This window comes from Cricetulus griseus (assembly GCF_003668045.3).
Source record: "Cricetulus griseus strain 17A/GY chromosome 1 unlocalized genomic scaffold, alternate assembly CriGri-PICRH-1.0 chr1_0, whole genome shotgun sequence".
NCBI classification, from domain to species: domain Eukaryota; kingdom Metazoa; phylum Chordata; class Mammalia; order Rodentia; family Cricetidae; genus Cricetulus; species Cricetulus griseus.
This window is the reverse complement of record NW_023276806.1, coordinates 176,273,506-176,297,380: the sequence shown is the minus strand read 5'-3', so window position 1 is coordinate 176,297,380 and position 23,875 is coordinate 176,273,506. Positions and strand designations below refer to the sequence as shown.

General features: G+C 34.7%; 1 protein-coding gene across 4 annotated transcripts in view; it reads right to left on the bottom strand.

Annotated features, from left to right (window-relative positions):
* The window catches only part of Cd36 (CD36 molecule), a 77,097-nt gene that overhangs the window by 32,251 nt on the left and 20,971 nt on the right, over positions 1 to 23,875 (bottom strand). Inside the window, exon 1 of one of the 4 annotated variants that reach the window (XM_027393465.2) lies at positions 3,134 to 3,366. The exons of 2 other annotated variants lie outside the window; for them this stretch is intronic. The gene's annotated coding sequence lies outside the window, so the exon portion shown is untranslated. Of the gene's footprint in view, positions 1 to 3,133; positions 3,367 to 23,875 lie in introns of those variants that run through there. One more of the 4 variants, XM_027393461.2, reaches the window with a different exon arrangement.

Here is a 23,875-nt window from a genome sequence, read left to right as displayed (position 1 = left end):
TGTCTTTAAAAGAAACAAGGGAAGTGGTATTGTTTTTCCTCTTCCCGTTGTAAGAATGTCAGAATGCTTCTGTCGTGAACTTGGAAGCTCAAGGCCCTTCCAACACATGGGGAAGATAGTAGAAACTGAGAGACTGGGCAAAGCTTGAGTTAGCGTGAGCTGTAAGCAGCCTCCCTGGCAAATAGACCAAACAGTAGAGCAAATTCTCCAGAGAATTTCTAATTATTCCCATGTGTGCTTCAAGCTGTCTTCCCTCAGAAACTCCACCCAGAAAAGGCACCCCCCATAGGTAACACTTTCTGAGATGTGAACAGTGAAATGTGAAAATGTTTCAGAATCAGACTGGGACAAAGGGTTTATCATTTTTGTCACGTACTGACATAAAAATTCCCATTCCATGTAATGCTTCTTCCGTTTTTTAGTATAAGAAATAAGGCCACAAAACTCTGCAAAAACTGCCATTCTTTTCATGAAGACTCTTCCCTACCCAAGAAAAGAACAGCATCTACCCATGATAACCTAATGTGAAAATACATTGAGGGGTGATTTATTGAATAACAGGTTGAATATGAATACAGGAGTTTTCAAATTTTATTATGTCCTTTTCACTCATTCACCCTCTGCCATGTCTACTGGTATTTGCAAAGTCATGATTCTATATAAACACAGCATATACACTCAAATCCAAACTAATGCAACATGCTTCAGTTATCCGGTAATACTTGATCATGCTGAAACAAAAGACCTAAGGCTAATGTCTATAAACTTATGTGTAAAAATAGTTACAAATTGCACATATGTCTTGGTATTAAACAAAAGCTCAAAGAAGAACTAAATGGTAGAAGATGAGCCAAACTGTGGCCTTGCTTTCAGCTGTGCCTCTATGGGGCTCTAAATCACCACTGCAGAACTCAAGGGTTCTGCAAAAAAATTTAGAAATATCTGGATAAGATGATATTCAATATCTTGTCTTATTGAATTCACCAGAATCTTTGGTTGTTCTTATATGCCATTTGCATCCTAATAGAGAATATGCAGGCAAATATTTCAGCTAATAAATGAATAAACAAACAGGAATTTATAATGTTAATGAATCATTCCACTTAAACTTATCAAATTGCAGTAAAAACTTGTCTTGGTGATAATATTAAGTAAATAATAAAGAGATTGGACTATACACATGATAGTCCAAATCCTGCAAAAAGTAAGTCTGTCTCTTAGCGTTATAATCAGGGAGTACTATAGGCTTCAAGTGATTCCTTTAGACACACTGGCTTAAACTTAATAACAGGAAAGATTTCTTCAATAAGTAACAAATTCCAAGAATGTGTAGTGGAGGATCCAGAAGTATCACTTGCTTTCCTAAGACTGGGAATGTTTTTAGGACTTCTGTAACCTGAGTCCCTAAATTGTTAACAATGGATAGACCTAACAATGCTATGGACTCTGTTTGCTTTAACCTTAGAAATGAAGTGAGACCATGAATACAAGCCATTGATAAATATAGTTTTAATAATTTAACCCTATGTAAGAATGCTAATAATTCTTCTTTCTCTACCTCAAATTTTACTGTAGTTAGAATACTACTACAATATTATTTTAAGCAAATATAATGTAGAAATAACTGTTATTTCATGCTGCCTACTGACATGATTTATAAAATTCCACTAAATGTGATTAGATAAAATGTCATAAATATTTTCAAATTTCAGAATGCATATTTAGTCGAGTCACTCCCTCAGACCACAACTTGAAAGTTTTAATAAGTTAAATATAATATCTTGGATTAAATCACAAAATAGTAACATAATTGGTTTCTTCAGAAAATCAAGAGCAAAATGAGCAAAAGATACAAATTTATTCAAGTTGATTGAAATAAACCACATTTCATTAAAGGTAAGAGTAGCAACTATTAGTTTCAAAATGAATTCCAACATTTCAAGTACACACAGTACAAATACCACTCCCATTGTTAATGTTAGTATTTTTCCCAGGCCACCCTGTTATCTGATAATATGTATTTGTTTGATTGTTCTGTTTTAATAATGATTTTGGTAGAAAGCATTTTTACATTATTGTTCGCTTATTGACTCTAAAAAACTAGTAAAATATGTTAAAAATTTTATTCTCAGTTATTTAAAATACAATATATACAGCATTCTTGTTTACATTTTTAAAGGGCATTAACAACGTAAAATCATTTAAGAAAGTATTAAAAAGTCCTGGGATCCTTATGTTTTCAAAAACAGTTCAAATTTATTGTAAAGAATTTATGCCACTTATAGTTATTTATAATGTTACTTTAATTAGACAGTTAACTTATCTGGAATTAGTATCTATTCTTTAAACTCAGAATTATGACTTAGGGAAATAACTTGCTAATATTTGAAACAATTTTTTTGAATTTTCAAAGGCAATAATTTTCCTTTTTATTTTTACATTTAATACTAAGTTGCATACTAATATACAGTAATTAAACTTTAAGTCATTGTTTGAAGTAACCCAGTCCTACTAGCAAATAAAATATCTTTGTTCATTAAGGAAAGGTGCTTGATAAATATATATTTAATACATGTATTTCTCCTAATCGTGTAGAGAAAAATCAAGTTCACCAAAAAATTGTACACTGAAAATTCAGCAAGCTAATGACACTGAAAAGTAACAAATAGTTAACAAACTGCATACAAGACACACTGTTGGTATAACATGTACAAGTCATTTGTAAAAATAAATTGCACTGTATTGATATTCATTAAAAATGTTCCTCAACATAATTTAAAGGAAATATATTTAAATAGAAAACTTTTAATAATACTCTAATTAGATTATAACTAATTCAAATATTGACAAATTAATGTTGACAAATACAAGATACAAGAATCATAAATTAAAATGTCATTGGCCACTAACACAATTTTAATACTATTAAGCAAAAAATGTAGGAAGATTGGTAAACAGCACAATCATTCTGAAGGAAAGCCTAGAAGATTTTAAGATAGTACTGACTTTACTTAGTCTTTTCTACTTTCTTGGTATAAAATTTGCTTTTAAATACTATCATCTCCTATCATTTGAAAGATAACAAAGTTTTCATTTTTTTTTAATATAAAGAAAACAAAACCATCTGACTTACCTTTGGAAGGCTACAGAACCATCCACCAGTTGCTTCACTAATTTCAGAAAGCAGCTGGTAAGAAGAGAAAGTCCTCAGTGGAAGAGCCCTAGCCCCAACTCTTCCTTACTTATGTGTGTCAGGGTTGAAATGAGCCTTAGAACAGCTCAATGTCAGATTCCACTTTGTGGTTTGTTGCCAGCAAAATTGAAAAAAAAAAGCCACACATCACACAGCTATTTAGCTTACAGGGGTCTATTTCTGGTGAAGACCCATCACCTATATCATTTTTTTTTTTTGGCCGTGTTCCCATCCAAGTAAGTCAGAGGCCAGAGAACCAAAAGGAACTGATTAAGAAAGAGAGCCACTCCCTCTCTACTTTGTTTTCAAATACAATCATTATTCCAGATGCTGGACTGAAATAGAGTAGAAAGTAAATTAGGGAACTCACTGGCCTGTCACAACTAAGCTCACAAATCTCAACTCATAAAATGCAAAGAAGAATACTTTTCTGTACTACCGAGCAGGAACTTGAAGTACGTTCAAACTAATAATTTAGAAAGCAATTGGAAACTCTGTCAATCAACACAGATGACAAACAGACTTTACAAAAGGAAATGGCCCATTGTTCTAGCTGGAAGTTCATAACTATTTATCATTTTTTGTGGTTAATTTTGCTGAAATTCATGAGGACAGTGAAATGAATCTCAAAAAATGAAAGCAATCAAACAAACAAGCAAAACCCTAAATATCCTCATCAAACATAGAACTAGCAAGAATCAAGAAACACAGAGATCCAGTTACTACTGAGCATGGTGTCTCAGTACAAAAGTATATGTACCTCAGTTACCTTCAGTGGAACTAATTATATTCATGCCTAAATGAACAGAGAGCTTGCATTTTGGGAAAAGCAAGACCCTCAAAATCAAGAGGACTCTCACGAGATCCCAGGTTCAACAGGGAACACCTACAGAAGGTTACTATGGTGTAGACCTGGGAAGCTCACTAAGAAACCATCTCAAAGTCTCTCCTTAAGTTAAGCTGCCTAAGAAGCATGGGCAGGGATATATTTACCTCACAAGCTAGAGTTTAAGTCAGTCCTTGGCCTTAGATTTTGCCTTCTGTCTCCTGTGGACATATCACACTTACTGTAGTGACATATCACTGGAGAAAAAACACAAATTCCTTCTTCACCTTAAGCTTTTCTAAGTTTTCCAGGGTGACTGTACAGATACACTGATACACTTATTTAACTATTAACAAGAGTCCATTGGAAGACTTCAGGTTTGTTGGGATTTTCACTTTGACTTCAGACCACTTACTTGGGTAGAAAGCTGAAACCATCTTATGTAACCTCAATATAAACTAATTATCCTTTTCATTTCCAAGGATTTACTCAGAGATTCCAGGAGAGAAAACTGTAGGGAATCCTTTTATAACTGTGACCATTTAATTTCCATTTCATGATACGACAAAGGAAGATAAAAATAGCTTAATAAATATTTTGATTGAGATTACATATCTTCTGACTATCTACTATGGACTTCATTCTTTTTGATGTAAACAATTTTTCTAAAATTTAATTCTCATGTTTATAAATACCAACATGACAATCTAGAAATAGCTTTTCAGCACAAAGGCAGATAACATCAGTCTTAAAGAAAATATTGAACACTAACAATATCAACAGTAACAGAAACAGACACTTCCTGAAAATTGATGCCTAGATGAGCACTGAATTTACTTGGATTGTTTGTAAATCAGCAGTTTAATGTCATGCACATCTTCTGGCTGTCTCTGGAGAGCAAAATGTCACACATTCCATTGAACACACTACAGAATAAAATTTAAACTCTGAGAGGCCACTGGTGAATGCTCAGCCCCTTAGTCAACAGCTCCCAAGGAAATTGCTATTCAAGATTCAAAAAACACACAGTGGGATAAAATTCACAACATGAATGTCAAAAAAATACAACCAGAGCAATAAATCACTTAAAAGTGTGTATGTGGAGGTTGGAGGTGGGGAGTGGTCAGGATTGTAAAGGGGAAGTCTGCAGAGATGGCTGACATGATCTTGTGGGAGCTCATGGACTCTGGACTGACAGCTAGGGGGCCAGCATGGGGCTGACCTAGGCCCTCTGTATCTGGGTGACAATTGTGTGGCTTGTTCTTCTGTGGGATCCCTATCAGTGGGATCAGGACCTGTCCGTGATGTATGAGCTGGCTCTTTGGAACCTATTTCCTATGGTGGGATGCTTTGTTCAATCTTGATGAAGGGGGTGGGAGGGGTGGGGAGAGCTTGGCCCTGCCTCAGCTGTGGGAGGGGTGGGGAGAGCTTGGCCCTGCCTCAGCTTGATGTGCCATGCTTTGTTGATTCCCATAGGAGGCCTTACCCCATCTAAATGGAGATGGAGGAGAAGGGGATGAGGTAGGGGGAAGTGGGAGGAAAAGAGGGAGGGCAAACTGTGGTTGGCATGTAAGATAAATGAAAAAATGATAACAAAAGTATGTATGTCCATTTAAAAATGAAGGCTTGGGTTGTTTTGTGTGTCTCTATATATTTATGAAGAAGAGGATATGTACATGTATGTGTCTTTATGTATGCACATGAACATAGCCATACAGGTGTGTGTGTCCACATATATGCAAATGGATACAGAAGTTGGAGGACCACCCAGGGTATTATCCCTCTTTAGGTGCTATCCACTTCTTTTGGTTTGCCTGTTTGATTCTTAAGACAAGGTCTTTCATTGGCATTAGGGAGTCAGTGACTAGGCTAGGATGACTGGCCACAAATCCCCAGGTATCTATCTTCTGGCCTCCATCTCCCCAGCACTGGGAGTAGAAACATCAAGCCTGGCTTTTTACACAGATTCTGGGAATGTGACTCAAATCCTCAAGCACTTTACTGGCTGAGCTATCTCAACAAGCCTAGGATTTCATCCTTAAAGGTCACTTAACAGTATTTGTGGCTGATGTGTTTTCTACGAAGTACACTTAGCCTTATAGATATCTACTACAACAATAAATAAACAGATATGAATTGTAGAATAGAAACATCAATGGATGCAAGTGATCTGAGGCTTGGAAGTCTTACTGCTAAGGGAACACAGTCAGACATGTTCACATTTTGTTCTTGCTAGATAAGAATTAACTTAAGTGTGCATCCGGCATTAAATAAAAGTTGCCATGGTCCATTTTTGTTCGTTTTGTACTGCAGTTTTGTCAAGTTATACATGAAAACCCAAAGCTATATATATATTAGAGAAGTAGAAAATCTTTTGACACTTGACATTAACTAAAAAGGTTACCCTCTAAAAATATTTCTTTAAACTATAGAATTTAGTATTTTATCCATTAACTTCCTGTCATTTTCTCTTAAAGGTTGCATCAAAGTTGCAACGCTTCTTTATCTTTCTTTAAGATTACAAAAATAATATGCTTTCCCCAGAAGTCTATGACTTCTTAAAACTCCTTCATGGCAGTGCTGATAAGTGACTCATGCACTTCAACTCTTGGGAAAAGAGGAAGCGCAACATGTTGAGTAACACAAATCTTAGGACATATTTGAGAGGCAGATGACAGACGCATTACAAGAATTCTAGAAGAGGGGTCACATGATTCACGTATTATTCCCACTTTATTCACAACAGGATCTGAAACCAAACAAGACATATTCATTGTGCCATTGATAGAAGAGGAAGCCCATACAACCTACACCCTCAAGCTGAATGAAAATCATATTGTGGCTATAACCTTTAAAATGTATACTTATATAAAAATGTAGGTTGTTGGCAATTCACAACAGCTGACAACTGTTTACGGAATCTGAGTTGTTATCTCTGACACTTCAGCAAGTGAAGGGTAGCATTTCATTATAGCTTGGACTATAATTTTAAATTGTAAAGGTAACAAAAATTCTTAATATTAAAATTGTTATAAACTGACAGCGTTAGCACATTTGGCATTTACTACCTGCTTAGACATTGGTCTGTTTCACTTGTATTCCTTCAGTTGTCCATCTTTCCATCTCACTAAACTCTTCAGAAAATTCTAAAGTCTCCAGGGTAATGTTTGCCTAAACAAAGATTAAACCCTTTTTCTGGAGAAGAAATGACTTACAGGTAAAAGCACTTACAATGCAAACCCAAGTATGGGAGTTTAATCCCTGAAAATAATGGTGGAAGTTGGAAACAAACACCCAAAAGCTACCCTCTGACCTGCACACATGAGCCATGGCACACACATGCTTCATCCCTACCATACACAATGATAATACATTGAATCAAATAAATGATAAATATATGTTAATATATTTCTTTATATATTCTATTCAAATTACATGTTTACAAATAGAATAAAATCAAAATTATCTAATATTTTATTAGGAGGAAAATTATGTATGCACATTACAAACAATGAACAGGTATTAAGAATAAAGTAAGATAAAATTGCATTCTAATGTTCTATACATTATATCAAAACATTGATTAACAAAGTAATACAAAGGAAACCATTTACTACTAACTATCCAAAGACTAATAAAGATTATTCATGTGGACATATTTTGCACATATCTATAACATACATATGTAGAATATGAGCATATACTTACCCATGTTTTACAACTTCTAATTTTTTATTTAATGAGAATATTAGATACAAGTTTTAATGATATAAACACTTGTTTCATCAATAAACAGAACATTCATATGTTGTAGTGTATTTCTAATACAATGTTGAAAACATAAATTAGACTGTTAATATTTCTTTCAAAAGAAAATTCCATGGATCCCCTCAAATACAAAATGCAGAATACTAAGGCAAGCTATAGACTTACATCACATGATTCACATGTATCATAAGAGAGGGTGACAGAACATCCCATATAAAAACACAAAATAACCTTACTTACATTCCTAATAGAAGCCATAGTAGGAGCTGTGCTTAAATGAGAAAGAATGAACAGAAAACACCTCTGCATTTGGAGAAACTTCTCATGTGGGCATGACTAGGTCAATATGCAAATCTCATGAAGCAACAGAGAGCCTTGGCAGACCCAGTTCTTACATGAACAGTTTGCTAACATGACTTAACTCTCTAAGGAAAGGGAAACAAAAGGCAATGTTTAAGCTATGGGGGAAAAAACCTAATGTTATTTTCAGCATAATTTGTCAGGATGCCATATTTGTTTACATGCTACATGGGAGATCCTAGGGAGAAAATGAAAAAATATTCAGGTGAAACAACTGTTTCCAAGCACATTGTTTTAAAATAGCAGAACTCAGCCCTAATTAATAGTTAAATGAAACATTGAGTATGTAATGAATAAAAAAACGAGGAAAATTTCACTCAGTTAACTTGAAGGTTTACATGGCAGAAAGTCAAGATATTTATTATAATTGAGGACAACCAAATGTAACAGACCCAGGCTACAGCAGAGTTCCTAGAGTGGGGTGTTAAAAAGCAAGTTAAAAATGCGTTAGAAAAAAATTAATGGTTTCCTCTTCACTGGCCCTTGTGCTGTACAAAATAACATGCTTTTTGATTCTACAATAATGTCACCTTTTTATGCTGTTTAAACAGTAATAGACTTGAAGCACATGATAAATGCATTCAAACAGATAGATCTGCAGTTTTGATTAAACATCAGACTTGGTGACTTTGTTCCATTTATTAAGTATCCTTAATGAGATTAACCAGTCTGTGTTAAAAAAAGAAAAACAAAAATGCATAAATGATATAGATACTTGTGTCTTACATTTAATGACTTAAGAACAGCATTTGGTTTCTGAAAGAGTTAAATACATATACAGGCACAGAAGCAGAATCACTGAATGTTCCCAAGGCCATGGATGGAAACTTAATTACATCTCCTTGTAAATCCAAGGGAGATGTATTCCAAGAAGTATCTGATATAACAATAGCATATTTCACATTTCACCACATAGAAAATAATATGTCTTGGAGGCCTTTTATTGTTGAATGAAGAAGTGTGATCCTCCTGTCCTGACATTCAAAGAACCACTTGGCATGAACACTGCCTCTAAGTGACATGGAAGCTTCGAGTAGTTGTTTTATATATAAGGCAATCTGACAGTACAATAAAGCCTCATTTCTCCAGATTGACTCTTCAAGATCTGTTCTTGGAAAAACCAGTATCTTATTTCTTTCAAGAAACTGCTGCTTCTCAAACCAAATCCCAGATATCTTAAAATATTATGCTTAAGGGACTAAGGAATTGATTCAACAATTGAGAGTACTTATTGCTCTTGCAGAAGATCAAGATTTGGTTCCTAGCACCTATATCATAGCTCAAAATCATCCAAAACTCTAATTTCAAGAGATCTGATACCTTCTTCTAACCTCCATGTGTACCAGGCACACGTGTGGTACAAATCATATATGCAAGCAAAACAGTCATACACACAAAACAAATCTTAGCAAAAGGTGTGCTTGGGATTTTTAACCATGTGTCACATTAAAAGTGGGAACATCTTATACTCCAAGAATTTTTCAGTTTCAATAATGTATAATCAAATAATTTGCATACTATATAGACATATATGCTATATTGATGCAATGTTGTTGTGTAAACATATGAAATACATAGAATGCTTATCATATACATCATAAAATTCTCCAGAGGGAAATGTTTTTCTTGGAATGCTATGAATAACTTAGATGTCTTTGTTTCATGTTTTTATAAAGACACCCTAGAAAACATTAGACACTAGAAGACTAAGAAGTGGCAGACTATCTGTATATAAAGCACATGACACAATATATGATGAAAGAGACACAGATTTTAAGTTGAGATTCACCCTAAAATACAGAATGCTCCCTTTTCCTGTTTGTTATTTGCAATGCATGTAGTTATCTGCTTGGATGCAAGAATCTCACCTTGAAGAGCAGAAGAGGAAATTTTCACTTTGAATTCTCCACAATTAATCAGTGGATAACAGAAGTTTAACTAACTCATTCATCCTCATTTTAGCCCTGATTCCATTGAAGCAACATTAATGTTTGCTTCCCATTCTTGAGCAATGACAGTGATTTGGGCATTTCACCTTCTGTGCTACATAGAATCATCATTTTGCCTATTTGGAGTAGTCATTGTGAACCCTGTCTTTATACTACTGTCTGTCAATCTCATTGTGACTATTCCTTCCATACTCCTCCATGCAACTTTTCTCTCTTGTACCCAGATATAGCTTAAGTAAACAATAGTAGGCTATGGAACATTGTGAGCTGTCGGATGTCACCTTCAAATATCTCCACTAGTGAGCAAGTTCTGTGACGTTTGCACTACTCAAGGAGAACAAAGTTCATGTTAGACATTCAGGACACACTGTTTTCTGGCTCTGGCAGCCTGCAATCCCTTAGCTGGAGTTAGCATACCACCCTAATAACCATTCTATGGTCTAATCTCTCCAGCACATGGGTGAAAGTATAAGGTATGATGCTCATAGGATAAGAATATACTTTAGTGCTCTATAATACTGTCTTTCTTAGCAATATAGTGCTTTGCTGTTCAAAATGGTTATGTTAAGGATGTCAAATGTCTTTCCAAGTTCTATGTATAAGGCTTGTAGCACCATCCTCCATGTGTTCTAAGAACTAAAAATATGTTCTGGACGTGATCCAAGGTCATTGCTAGGCCTGTTTTTCCTCTCATTTTCAATAACTCCTTGGGGAAAATTTGATAATAACACTAGTTGGAGGGAATAGGATGAGAATGCATAAAAAATTGAAGTGAAAAAATCAGTAAAAAGCATGATAGTTACATTTTATGCAAATCTATTAAAAGCCATGAAGATGAATATCACAGAAGACAGATTCCATAGATAGTTTCCAGAAGGGCCTTAGCTCCTTGTCATTTTCCTCTTTAGCTGCCTTACATGCACCGTGTTCCTGTTTATTTTTGTCTATTTGCTATCTTGTTTTGCCTTGAGTTTTTTTTCAAAAGGACATCTGCTTTTGAAACTTGGGATTGCATCCAAAACAATATATTACAGTTCCACATACACGAACACAAGCTCTTCAGTTAGAGGAAACTATAAGTTCCTGTAGTCCTTGACTCCTTTTATAGACATGCTCATTTTATTCACTTAACAGATGTTTCTCTTTTACTGGTATCTGGCTTCCAGTAGCAGCCCACCACAACTAAATAGTGTAAAACATGTTTTAGCCAAAACTGCAGCATATTTTGTTGCTTCCTGTCTTGACCTCATACATGTCCCTCTATTCTAAAAAAAAAAGTATGAAATTCTTTAAATGATCAAAATTAAAAATTGAACATGAAATTAAATTTGTGTTATTCACTGATCATTCTCTGGCTTGTGTGATCATTTGGGTGAAGGGAAACTACTGTGGTAATATTTTTTGGTGTATTTTGGTGCAAATTAATGATATGAAAAACTTTTCTGTTTATAAAATGAGTATCCATGACTGGATCATATATCCCATTTTTATCTAACCCTATGTAAATAAAATTAAAATGAAATAATGGATTATAATCTACTTTAGAAGAATCTACTGCATGAATTCTGTATTCTGAAGAATTTGCTTTAATATATAAAGATGAAGTTTAATCAATACATTAACCAAGTTAATCCATCACAATTCAGCAACTCATGACCTTTAAAAAAGACTTCAATATTCAAGATTTTTCTAGACAAAAGATAATGACATTTTTTCCAGATTAATATCCTCAGATCTTTCATAAAGTAATGAGAACTTTCTGTTCTGGAAGTCATCTTGAAAAGATGACCTTCGACACTGTGTGGAGAAGTAGAGTGAAAATTTTACTTTTTTTCAGGATTGGTGCATGCCTTTAATCCCAGCACTTGGGAGGCAGAGGCATGCAGATCTCTGTACTTTCAAGGCCACCTTGGCCTACAGAAAAGTTCCAGTATAGCCAGGGCTACACAGAGAAATGCTGTCTCGGGAAAACCAACAAAGCAAAAAGCATTGCTTTTTAAAAATAAGCATTTATATGTGGGCATGTGGGCCTGCAGGTTCCCCTTCATGAGATAGTAAGCCAGAGGCTGATATTTCTGTCCTCATCTATTGAGCTCCACATAATTTCTTTGGGAGAAAGCCTCTCATTGAACCTGGAACTCTTGGATTCTGCTAGTCTGGCTACAGAACTCTGCAAGGCTTTGCCTATCTCTTTTTCTCTAGTTTTGGGATTGCAAATGTGAAGTGTTGTGCTGGCTTTTGCATGGGTGCTGGGGATCTGAGCTGCAGTCCTCATGCTTGCCCAGGGAACTTCCTTAGCCTGATCAAGTGTACTTAAACAACAACAACAACAATGACGACAAAAATAAACTAATTTGTAAATTATTTTTTAATTCCCCTAGCATAGTCCAGAAGCCTGTTTGGAATAATGGTTTTCTTTTTTAATAACAGAAGAAAAAGAGAAAAATATTTGTAGATATAATAAATTACATAATATACACAACCTATAGTCACCTATGTACAGTAAGATACCATATAACTATATTTCAAAATTTTGTGTATTTTCAGAACACTTTAGTGTCCCTGCCACAGAAATTGTACGTACCCATATTCAATTTCTGATTATCAAGGTAGAGGGTCACACAAGTTCCTTCAACATATTCACTGGTAATGATTTTTCTAATTTGTTTTTGTATATCCTAGTCTTGCAAACAGTTATCAGAATATAATTTTGCCCAAACATGCACTGAATGGATGCTATATAGCTTAACCAACAAGCATGCATCTAAAAGAGACATGATTATGTTAAATACTTGCCTTTTCTAGGTAAGTATTAAAAGTGTGGTAACTTTCCAGATGTAAAGTTTTTGGTATAGTGGACATTAAGCATGTAATGTGACCAATAAAATGTATACTTTGGTTTAGACAAAAACTGAATGTGGTCAATATATATCTTATAATTACTCCATATTAAGGAATATTTATATGCATAGCTTAAATTCTTCCATTTTATAAGACCTTTGTTAAATAATTACCATGCATAAATGATGACATACTATAAAATATGCTTTTCCTAAATATTTTAAATGATCCTGTGTGAAAATTCTGTTTATGTACCAATCATCATATCTTTTTTTCTTTTTTTTCTTTTTTGGTTTATCAAGACAGGGTTTCTCTGTGGCTTTGGAGGCTGTCCTGGAATTAGCTATTGTAGACCAGGCTGGTCTCGAATTCACAGAGATCCACCTGCCTCTGCCTCCCAAGTGCTGGGATTAAAGGTGTGCGCCACCAACACCCAGCTCTCAATCATCATATCTTGATTAAGGATATTTTCTAAAATGTGTTAAAGTAACTAAATGTGTAAACCTTAAATAAATAAATTGTTGTATGTGCTGCTTTGTTTTGGCCCATGGCAAGTCCTTTGTTTCTTGATGGCCTGACTCTATAAGCTAATTTTCTGTCTCCATATAGACTGACATACACATGTGTGACCTTAGGATAACAGGTGAAACCTTTTACTGTGGCAAGCACTCTGAACTGATTATGATTTTGTGAAAAACAATGAGATATTAGCTACCAAATAGTCCTCTGCAAAGGGAAGGCCTGCTCATTGGAATCTTTAAGAAAAAAAATACAAAAATGTTGATTCGTATATTTGTTATAGAAAGTTTGTGTATTCAATATACTCACAAAAAAACAGTGTGAGAAAGAAGGTTTCAAAATGATAGGAGTGTAAATGAGTTACAAGATGTCAGGCAGAAACAAACATGGCCTTCGAGCAGTCTTCTGATACCTTTGTTTGCATGCCAACAGTGGCAGCTGTCTCAGCTCTTTAAACTTCGTTGTAAAATGTTAACCATCTAAACATAGACTGCCAAGGAAGTGGGAGGGAAGTTTTGGAGGAACGAGGAGGACTAGAGGGAGGGAAAACTGTAATCTGGATGCATCATCTGAGTTGTATGAGAAAGGAATCTTTTGTTTTGTTTGTTCTCTTTTGTTTTTCTAGACAGGGTTTTTCTGTGTAGCACTTGCTTCCTGGAACTCACCACTCTATAGACAAGGATGGTCTTGAAATAGGGATCTACCTGCCCCTACCTCCCAAGTGCTAGGATTAAATGTGTGAGCCATCACTGCTCTGATATGAAATTATTTTTAATAAAAGTGGGAAGATATTTATGCATTTCATGACCTACCTAATGAATGGTCATTGAAATTTTAAAGAGCCCTGGGTTAGGTTTTCAAAGGACAGTTAACTCCAGGAAATCATCTCAAAGTTCTATGTTTACATTTGTCTCCAGCTGTGAGTTGAGACTTATTACCATCTACAGAGACACCATCTAGCTGAGGTAACACCCTAAGCAATTCACAGATGTTGACCATTTGAGGAGTCATGAATACAAAAAATAAAGTATAAAAAATAGTGAATGTATTAATTCTGGCATTTTCTGTGAAAACCTGACTCAAACTGCTGCTGCTTCTCTCAAGAGAAATACTAACATGGTGAAATCTTAAATATCAAAACAAAATGCATAAATGATAATGCCCAGGAGAAAAGAACAGTAAATAGGGCCTTGTGGTGTCTTGTCTCAGGAGAGACTCTGCCTCTGCCTGTGCTATTGATAGTGATAAACACAAAGTTGGAGTTACTGCAGAGATAAGGAAAGCACAGCACTCACATAAGAGGAGGAGAAAGAAAGAGCATAGCTTCTGTATGGTGTAAATGTGGAGAACAGGGAAGCAACAGCTTAAATGTAATAGCAGAGCTAGCCAAAGAAAGGCACAGTGTGAGGAGCCATACAAATTTAAACACACTGCCTTGAGGAAGTACACATACTAGCAGTGGCAGTCTCCCTAATGCCTTTTCAATGTCCTTCAAAATATGGTCTTCAAATTAATTTGATTTCTATTACAGCATTTCACATAGTTATTAAAGTAAGACACTAAGGAAAACTTATATAGCTATATACATATATGTGGTCTTTAAATGAGTTAGTAATATAAAAACAGTAAGTTATACTATATTTGTAGAATATTTAAATAGAATTATTAAGGATTCAAATTTATAAAACCCTCTATATAGCATCTAAATAATATACTGTCCCAACTTGGCTTTTTCACAGTTTTAGTGCAACATTCCCAGTTCTCTCTCTCTATCTCTATCTACCTTTATCCATATCTATCTTATCATCTTCTTTTTATCTATATCTGTCAAGACCTACCTATCTCTATCCTTATATCTACATCTATATAGAGAGAGAGCAAGACAACAAACAGCAGACATTATAAACTTGAAATATTTCACGTAGTTATAATCTATTATAATTATTTTCATATTTGAGTCTATTGAAATACAGAGTACTCTTACCTGCAAATATGAGGACGTAGCCGAATGCTAGCTAAGTTTGCATTCACTGATAACTTGAGTTGCCATAGCAAGCCCATAGTCACTGAGTTTCTAAGCAACCTAAGGCTCCACAGACTGCATATACTTAGGACTCCACTGCTCTTTCATCATCTTTACCGAGAGCAAATACCACGGTTGTGCTCCCAAATTCAATGAAGAATTCCTTGATTATCCAGCAGAGCAGTGACCCTGTTTGGATAGCTTGGAAGTTTATGAAACAGTATTTGTCCTGGGAATTCTTTGAATAGTTACAGTGCTAAGTGCATAAAATTAAGCATAGTATGTATTGGGCACATAAGTATTAATAATCCAGCAAATAAGATGAAACAGAGTATCAAGCTCTTCAGAGACATTCGTTTGCATAATGCTAGAATTAATGATTTATTGCCATTTAGTAGAAAATGCATTTTGTAGCATTATTATACATTACAACATTTCAATTGATATTTAATAATTATAGATTTAGATAAGCAGGATCATTATAAAGTAGAAATTATCTGAGATTGTGCACTCTTTAAGTATAGCTTGTCTACAGTATGTAAGTAAAATTATGACTTGCCCAGGGAACAAGCTGTGCTTAGCACTGGAAATACTCAAAGATTTAGATGCAATCGAAGCTAAGATTTTTGGAAGGTGACAGTATTTTTTCTCTTCCAGTTTACAAACATATTCAGTCCTACATTCCCTCAGTGCCCAGTGAGGCTAATTATTCCTGCTGCCCTCTATTCTAATTCCCTAGGCCGCATTGCCAACCATTTAATATAACCAGAGTAAAGCTGTGCAACTATTACTATAGAGTACTGCATCACAATGCAAATGATAACATAAAGTATAGTTGGTGAAATGATTGTATGTGATCAGTAATGCAACTGTGCCTGCCATTTTGCCTAATTCCAATACTTGATTTGATTTTGTATATTTTCTAGTATCAGCAAATTATTAGCATGAAAACCTGTGAGTAGTGATTTGCATGTTGAAAAACAAATTTTAATTTAAGCTTAATATTTTGGTGTTGTTTATGTACCTTGTTGAATATTTTATTCATGTTTCAGCTGCTTATGTTAAATGAATTACTTTGCAGTGATGAAACATCTAACTTGAGAAGATAACAAAGTTGCAAAATCACCTCTCAAATAGTTCACAGGGGTGACCTGTTGATTTGCACCATGGCAGGAAAACCAGAAGCAGAGAGACCGCCTGTGACCTCTGTTTATTATTATCAGCCACCAGAAACATGGAAGGACATATTCTTCTTTCTGAAAGATTCCAAAGACAATAATTCTGCTGTGAAATCTTAATAGGCTAAAGCCTCAGTCATAACATTTATTACGATTCTATCTTTAGAAAAAAGGACCATCTGCAATTTGTCTCAAGATAGATGAGCGGATAGGTGATAGAATATAGACAGAGATAGATAGATAGATAGATAGATAGATAGATAGATAGATAGACAGACAGATAGATGACAGACATGATTGAGAGGCATACATAAATTTGCCCCTTTAATTCCGTTAAGATGTCCCTCAATGACATCTATATATATATATATATATATATATATATATATATATATATATAGGCATGAATATTGTTAAATATTTCTGAATCATCTTTTCTCTCTTAGTAACAGACATCTGGCAAGATTATAGTAAAAATAGTAGAGCTAACCAAGTATCTACTGTCTTTCTTAAAGTTTAAGCAAGACACCTGGATTCATATAATATTTCCCATTATTCCCTTCTCTGTGAGAAGTGAAAACCCAATTATACTCTAATCTGTAGAAGAACAAAGCAAATAATCCAATAAAAGCAAGCGATTTTAGTTTTGCAGACACAAGTCTACCATAAAATCTTAAGGTTATGGAATTTTCACTTATTACACAGAAGTAATTACCAGTTAGAAGTCCGATGGTAAGAGTACAAGGCCACAAGTGGAACTGTAAAATGTAGTTGCAAGGTTACAGTGCCACACAAATAACTCAGCTCCTGTTTGCCACAAGTGCCGGGTCAAATCACTGCTGCCTGTTATATAGCCCCACCTCCAAGTATCTAAGAATGGCTGTGGAATTTTGATTGACACTCCAGTGAGGCAGTGAAGTTTACAAACCAAAGAAAGCTCGACACCCAGAGTTCGTTAACCTGTCCAGTTTGAAAATGAACTTCTCTCTAAAATAAATGAAAGGAAGGAGGAAAGGAAGGGAAGGAAGAAGGGAGGAAGGAAGGAAAGGAGTTACTCTACGATGTTTTAAAGAGCAGAGTGGCAGATTCCTCTCCAGGGAAAGCCCCTTTTACAACCTCACAGCAATTCCCTTGACAGCACCCTCTGTCTCAGCCACATTTGCTTTAAAAATGACATGTACCCTTGCCCTTGAGATGAAGAACACTACATTCCTAGATAGTATTGTTTGTGAGAATATCATTAGAGATATTGTTTGTGAGAATATCATTAGAGAAAGTCCTGCAAAATGACCAAGCATCAGACTGAAAATAATTTTGATCCTCTTTTGTCACATATGACATTAAAGATGATATAATTTGGTGAGTGTAATCTGCCTGCATATTTATGTATCAAATAATATATTTGGTATATATCAAATAAATATGAAAAATAAATATACTCTACAACATGAGAACATTATGGTATATGCTATATAAGACCAAGTATTCATGAATGTTCTCCCTAATCATTTAATGTTCTGGATCTCCAAGGATCAATGTTGATAATATTTTTTCATGGGTTAATTTGTTATACAAGTCCTTTATTCTTAGAACACTGCCACAAAGGGGACGGAAGCAGATATCTATTGCAAGTTGTTCTATAATAATTATCACTACACTTCTCCATGAGCCATAGGAGGATCCAGTCTGACCTTCTGACATTCATTTTCCCTGGCTTAGCAATTTAGACTAGAGCTAGTTAACCAGCATTTAACACATCACAGCTGACTTATCTTCATCTCTTCACAAGAGTGATAGTATATGGAGCATGATAATTTCATTGAAGAAATGATTTTAAACTTTTACTAATTGAATAAAAATAGTACTATACCCCACCCTCACATAACAGAGTTGTTAAAGCCTGGTCAGGTTTCTGCTTGTTATCTGATTGTTGAATTTATGGCACTCATGGCTGCCTGGGATCAGATGGTTGGGCATCCATCATTAGCACATTAAGCACATGTCTTGGATGAACTTTATTGAATCTGCTAACCCCGTCAAACCAATGTATTAATAGTTTCTGTCAAAACTTGATTTGCTTAGAAAGTTCTCAGTGGCTGACTTTCTAGAATTGAATCTTATGCTTAGAAGAGTTTGTGCCTAAAGATTAAATGGATATAGGGCCAGGGGATGAGGCTCAGTAGATTGAATTCTCACTCATGCTTGACATGGTTGCAATCCACTGGAGGTGGAGGAAAGATGAAAAGAATCAGAAGCTCGAGGTAATTCAGAGCTATATAGTGAAATCAGTGACAATATGGTTATGTGAAATGCTGTCTCAAAGCAAACAAGCATTGACAAAATGAAGAACATGAGGTATTAAGAATATGAAATGTTTTGATTGTCAAGAAATCTACATTTATACGGACATGACTACTTGTAACTCCAGTTCACAGCCTTTCTCATCTACTCTACCTGTGATGCATTTCCTCTTTTCCCATTTTTTCATTTTCTTCATATTACAGGAGGTGATAAAGTTGGGGCAACCCATTGGCTAACCCTGAGCACTTAAAAAATGAGGCTTCAGGGGTCCAAGATTAAAGAACCTTCGAAGTTGCCTAAGGATGCTGAAAACCCACAGAGTATGCTTCTATGTTCCCATGGTGCCATGTTCTCCACTTGTCTTCTGTTTCATCAACTTGTATCCATGTTTCGGCCCTAAGCTTTAATGTGGTATTGCTCTCATTTTCTATGCATACTACTATTTGCCTATGCTGACACAAATTCCCTTGATCCATACCTCCAGGGAAATTTACCTCTCTTTGGGATTTCTATCATTGCCACTTTACTCTGTTGCCAGGAGGGCATTAATTAGCTTAAACTTTCCCATTTCAGTGGTTTTTTTAAAAAAATATTTTTAATTTAGAAAATTCTTTTAAATATTTGAAATTAATCTGCTTCAATTGATATGTCTTGTTTCATCCTCCTTATATGAGACTACTGAAATTCTAAAAAAGTACCAGAACACTTAGGAGAGACAGAACACAGTACAGAGCAGGGGTGCTTGTTTCCTTTCTTAGAAAGAGTTGGAGTCAGCTAGCTGTGCAGAGGGGTGGAGGGAGATGGAATTTTACCATCTCTAGAGGGATTTAGAGATGGCTTGCAGAAGTTCCCAAGGAGGAAAACATTTGTTTTTGTGACTTCAAAATCAATGAGAGGCTGATTGTTCTAAGAGTTAGCTGAGCATCCAGTTCACATGCTGTTAGAAATGACATGTATATTTTACCTTAGAATTTAAAAGAAATTAGTATTGAGCTGCTGAATGTGCTAACTTCCAAAAGGAAAAATTCCCAGACTTCAAAATGAAGGGTAAATAGAGAACTTGCTGACTGCATTTACAAACCTTTTGATACTTGTTATCTTGAAAAATATGAAGTCCATTTGATTTTGGAAAGTGGGGGGAAATATGTCATATTGTTATAAAAATATACCAAGTTGAATTCAAAATGAGAAGGCGAAAATTAAAAAGGAATATAGGTAACCTGAAGTATCTTAATTATTTTTTACCTGAAATATTTTAAACTAAAAATATCTACATGAATTTATGCAGTTTCATATCTGTGCACTCTCTTTGGGAATGCAATGTTTATAAGGATCATAGCATGTTTTTATATGCCTTACTGTAGCTAAAATCATATCATCTCACTGCAAATCACAAAGTGATGGAAAACCAAAACTAATGATTAGGCCTATGGAAACAAACAAACAAAACACCAAAGACAGATGAAAGCAAATAAAACAGATGACAGTTATTATATTAATATTGAAAGAATCGAATGCCATAGAAGACATTTTGTAAATATTTGAAATCTCAGAAGTAAAAAAAAAAATTATTCAAACAAAAGTCCTTATTCTCCTGTTTTTTATTGACTCCACTCCTAATCCAAGGGTTGCCTATGCACTAGGCCTGTGTAGTGGTAGTTTTCAATGTATGTTCTAACATATTCTCCTAGTTTCTTTACTCTTTTCCTTTCAATACATTTTTGGTTCCCACAGTTTCCTCATTTCTAAATTACTCAGATACACTGCATGAACAGCAGGCTCCTCTGGTATCAGACATTCATAAGTTCAAGTGACCTTCCCAGAAGTCAGGCTAACTTGGGGCAGTGTGAGGACAGAATACTTTCGCATGTGGAAACCAATTCCTGGCTTTTGTCCGAAGTTTGTCCTGGACTCTCCTGCTATTGCCCAACTTAGTTAAGCAACAGGAAACAGCAGGTGGCTTGTCCAGTCATAGAAGGGTACTTATCATCACTGCACAAAGACAGGGCTCCCTTACCCTGAGCTTAATAGAGCTATATAGTATGCCAATTGCCAAATATTTGGATATGAGTACAATGTCAGAATAAGGCAACTAGGCAAATAACATTGTAATTAAAACAGTAAATTCCACCTAAACATTGTCTTTCTTTCCTGTGGCTAAGTAAAATGAAGGCTATTGTTATTAATGTTTTAAAAGTTTGTGTGCACAGGGACAGAAAGAATATCATTGGGAAGTGGGTGTCACACTTATGTGCCCTGACTGACATTTCAGATAATTACGTCAGTCTTATGCCTCTATGCTTAACAAACTTTCAAAACAGTATTAATCCTTTCAGGATCACCTTTGTTAAGATATCTGAGTTGTGTCATATTATAGTAATAGTTAGCCAAGAGAGTGCTTTTCCCACATTAGAGAGTAGTTCAGAAACAGATGTGTCAAATAAAATTGCTATCAGTTCTGGAAGGTAGTATTATTATCACAATAATACAAGTGGCAAAAGTTATACTCTGAGGTTGGGAAGGTTACTAAAGTTTCAGTGGGGTTGAGAGACAAGTTGAGTGTTTGGTATTTGGTTCAGACTGTCTCCCTACATCACACTTAATATAACACTGTCAGCCTGAAACAATGCAAAAAGACATAGGAAAGCAGTCTTTCAATTTGTATTTCTCCTTGCATGACTCATTAAACAGTGCTATACATGATGAAAATAGTATTCTTATTTATAATAGGAAAATAAAATTCTGTTTTAATTGAGGCCATTTTGTATGACTTAATACATTCCCAAGACTTTACATTTGTAGTCTTAAAAACATGTTGCTCTAAAGAAAATAATTATGTGTTAAGATTTTGAAATGAAATTCAAATTCAAAAAAGAAATTAATTCCATTAATTCTGTATCTCCATTACTTGGAGATACAGAATAGTCTTCCTGAATAGTAGAATGTGAAATAGCAAGTTTATTTGCAGGACCAAATGAGAGCACTAACAGATGCAGAAAATGCCCTTATTGTTTGGGGAAGGAAGAAATTGTCAAAAAGAGTCCTTGTAATGAATATATGTTATTTAAACAGAAAGGAGTTTCAGAGTCAAGAGCTCAGGTCTACAATAAGATGAACTCATATTCTTCTACATTTCATTTTTAACCCAAACCTCCTTTCTATCTGATCCAGAGAATTTTCTATTATCATTAATAAGAAACTTCAAAATATTGAGAGTCTAGTCATTTTATCTTTAAAACTCAAACCTTATTTTGCTCAACAGGTATTACATTAATAAAGATATTAAGACAGAGTAAGCTTTTTCTAAGTTTGGTATTATGGTATTTCTTTGTCCTCATGACAGGTACTTTGTAAATAATTGACTTCTTGCTTGGCTTAATTACACCTTTCTGGACATTGAACACATTTTGAAATAAAGAAGTTCTTTGAATCAACATCTAGCACAGATCTGGCAATCTTTACCAAGCCAAACATACTTCAATGTTTTGCACTCTCTGAGAATTTTCTGCCTTGAGATCCCCACAGCCATTCACTTTATAAAAGGCATGGGAAATCAATCTTTAGGCAAGATTATAGTGGCTGTTTCTTTTTAAAACTGAACTGGTCAGTTCCTTGCCCCTCCTCCCACATCCTTTCCCCATTTTTCAGATTCACATATATTCAGTCCAAAAAGAGAATCAAGAGTAGGAGAAACCACCTTTTCAATTAATACCACACAATAACATATTTGAAATTGCAGGAAGTAGATATGCGACTTAGAAGTTAGCTGAGAGATCAACAAGAACTGAAATCTGATAAATACATTCAGAGAATCATTAAAGACTTAATCTGTCCTAGAAGATTAGTTGGACCCAAGTAGAAGGAAATAAAATTATGAGTAAATAAAGATAAGTGCTTGAATAAGACCTTATGTGATTGCATTACCATAGCAGTTGATGGGACTTGAAAAAGCAGGTGAACTTCTGAAGCCTTGTTTAATAAAAGCTCACAGCTATGGGTACAGGGAAACAGACTGAGATCAGTTCAAACATATAGGTATAGGAAAATGGATGGGATAATCACAGCATAAACAAATGTACCACAACTTAAATTCATTTTCCACATCTTTCCTTAGCTAGAAATGATGACTCTTATGTTGCTCCTTCATCTACTCTGGGACGTTAACTGAGTGCATCATTCCTGTATTTTTCAGAAGTATCTTTTTACTCAAGGCCTTCCTGAGTAAAGTCTTTTCCTTCTCTATTCTTTTTAATGTTTCCTGAACTTTGGGGAGTCAAGGGTGATATGGATGTCTCATTTGTGGCTGAACACTCTTCAAGTTGGTACTATTTTTAGTGGAGGTAGGAGAGATAGGAAAAGGCAGGAGAAGAGACTGGGATCTCATCAGATCATATTACATCACAGAGTACTATCCAAGAGGATAAATACAAACATGCATACAATTGGAAAGCCCAATAGCTACATTAAAAATTAAAAATAAGCAGCTGATATTAATAACTATATGAAACTTAATTCAATATAAAGATGATATTTCAGTATATTAAATATAAAAATTAATAAATGGATAATTCAAAATTATGATTCAATGTTTTGGAAATACAGTGATTCCTTTTATAGCATTTCAAAATTCAGTTTATTAGCATTTTGAATTCTGTGCTGTTGTGTGTGTATAATGACTACTGTATTGGTCTTCATACTATAGCACCCATGAAAAAACCCAAAGTCATTTCCTACAATATTAAATATAAAGACAAAAGCATCAGTAACATGACAAAAATATGTAATATGTAAGATACATCTTAAAAACAAATAATGAATATGGCTTAAAATAAAAAGATACTTTAAAGAATGAAATATTTTATGATTAATGCCTTCATAAAAATAAATCACAAAAATACAAAACCAGATAGTCATTGA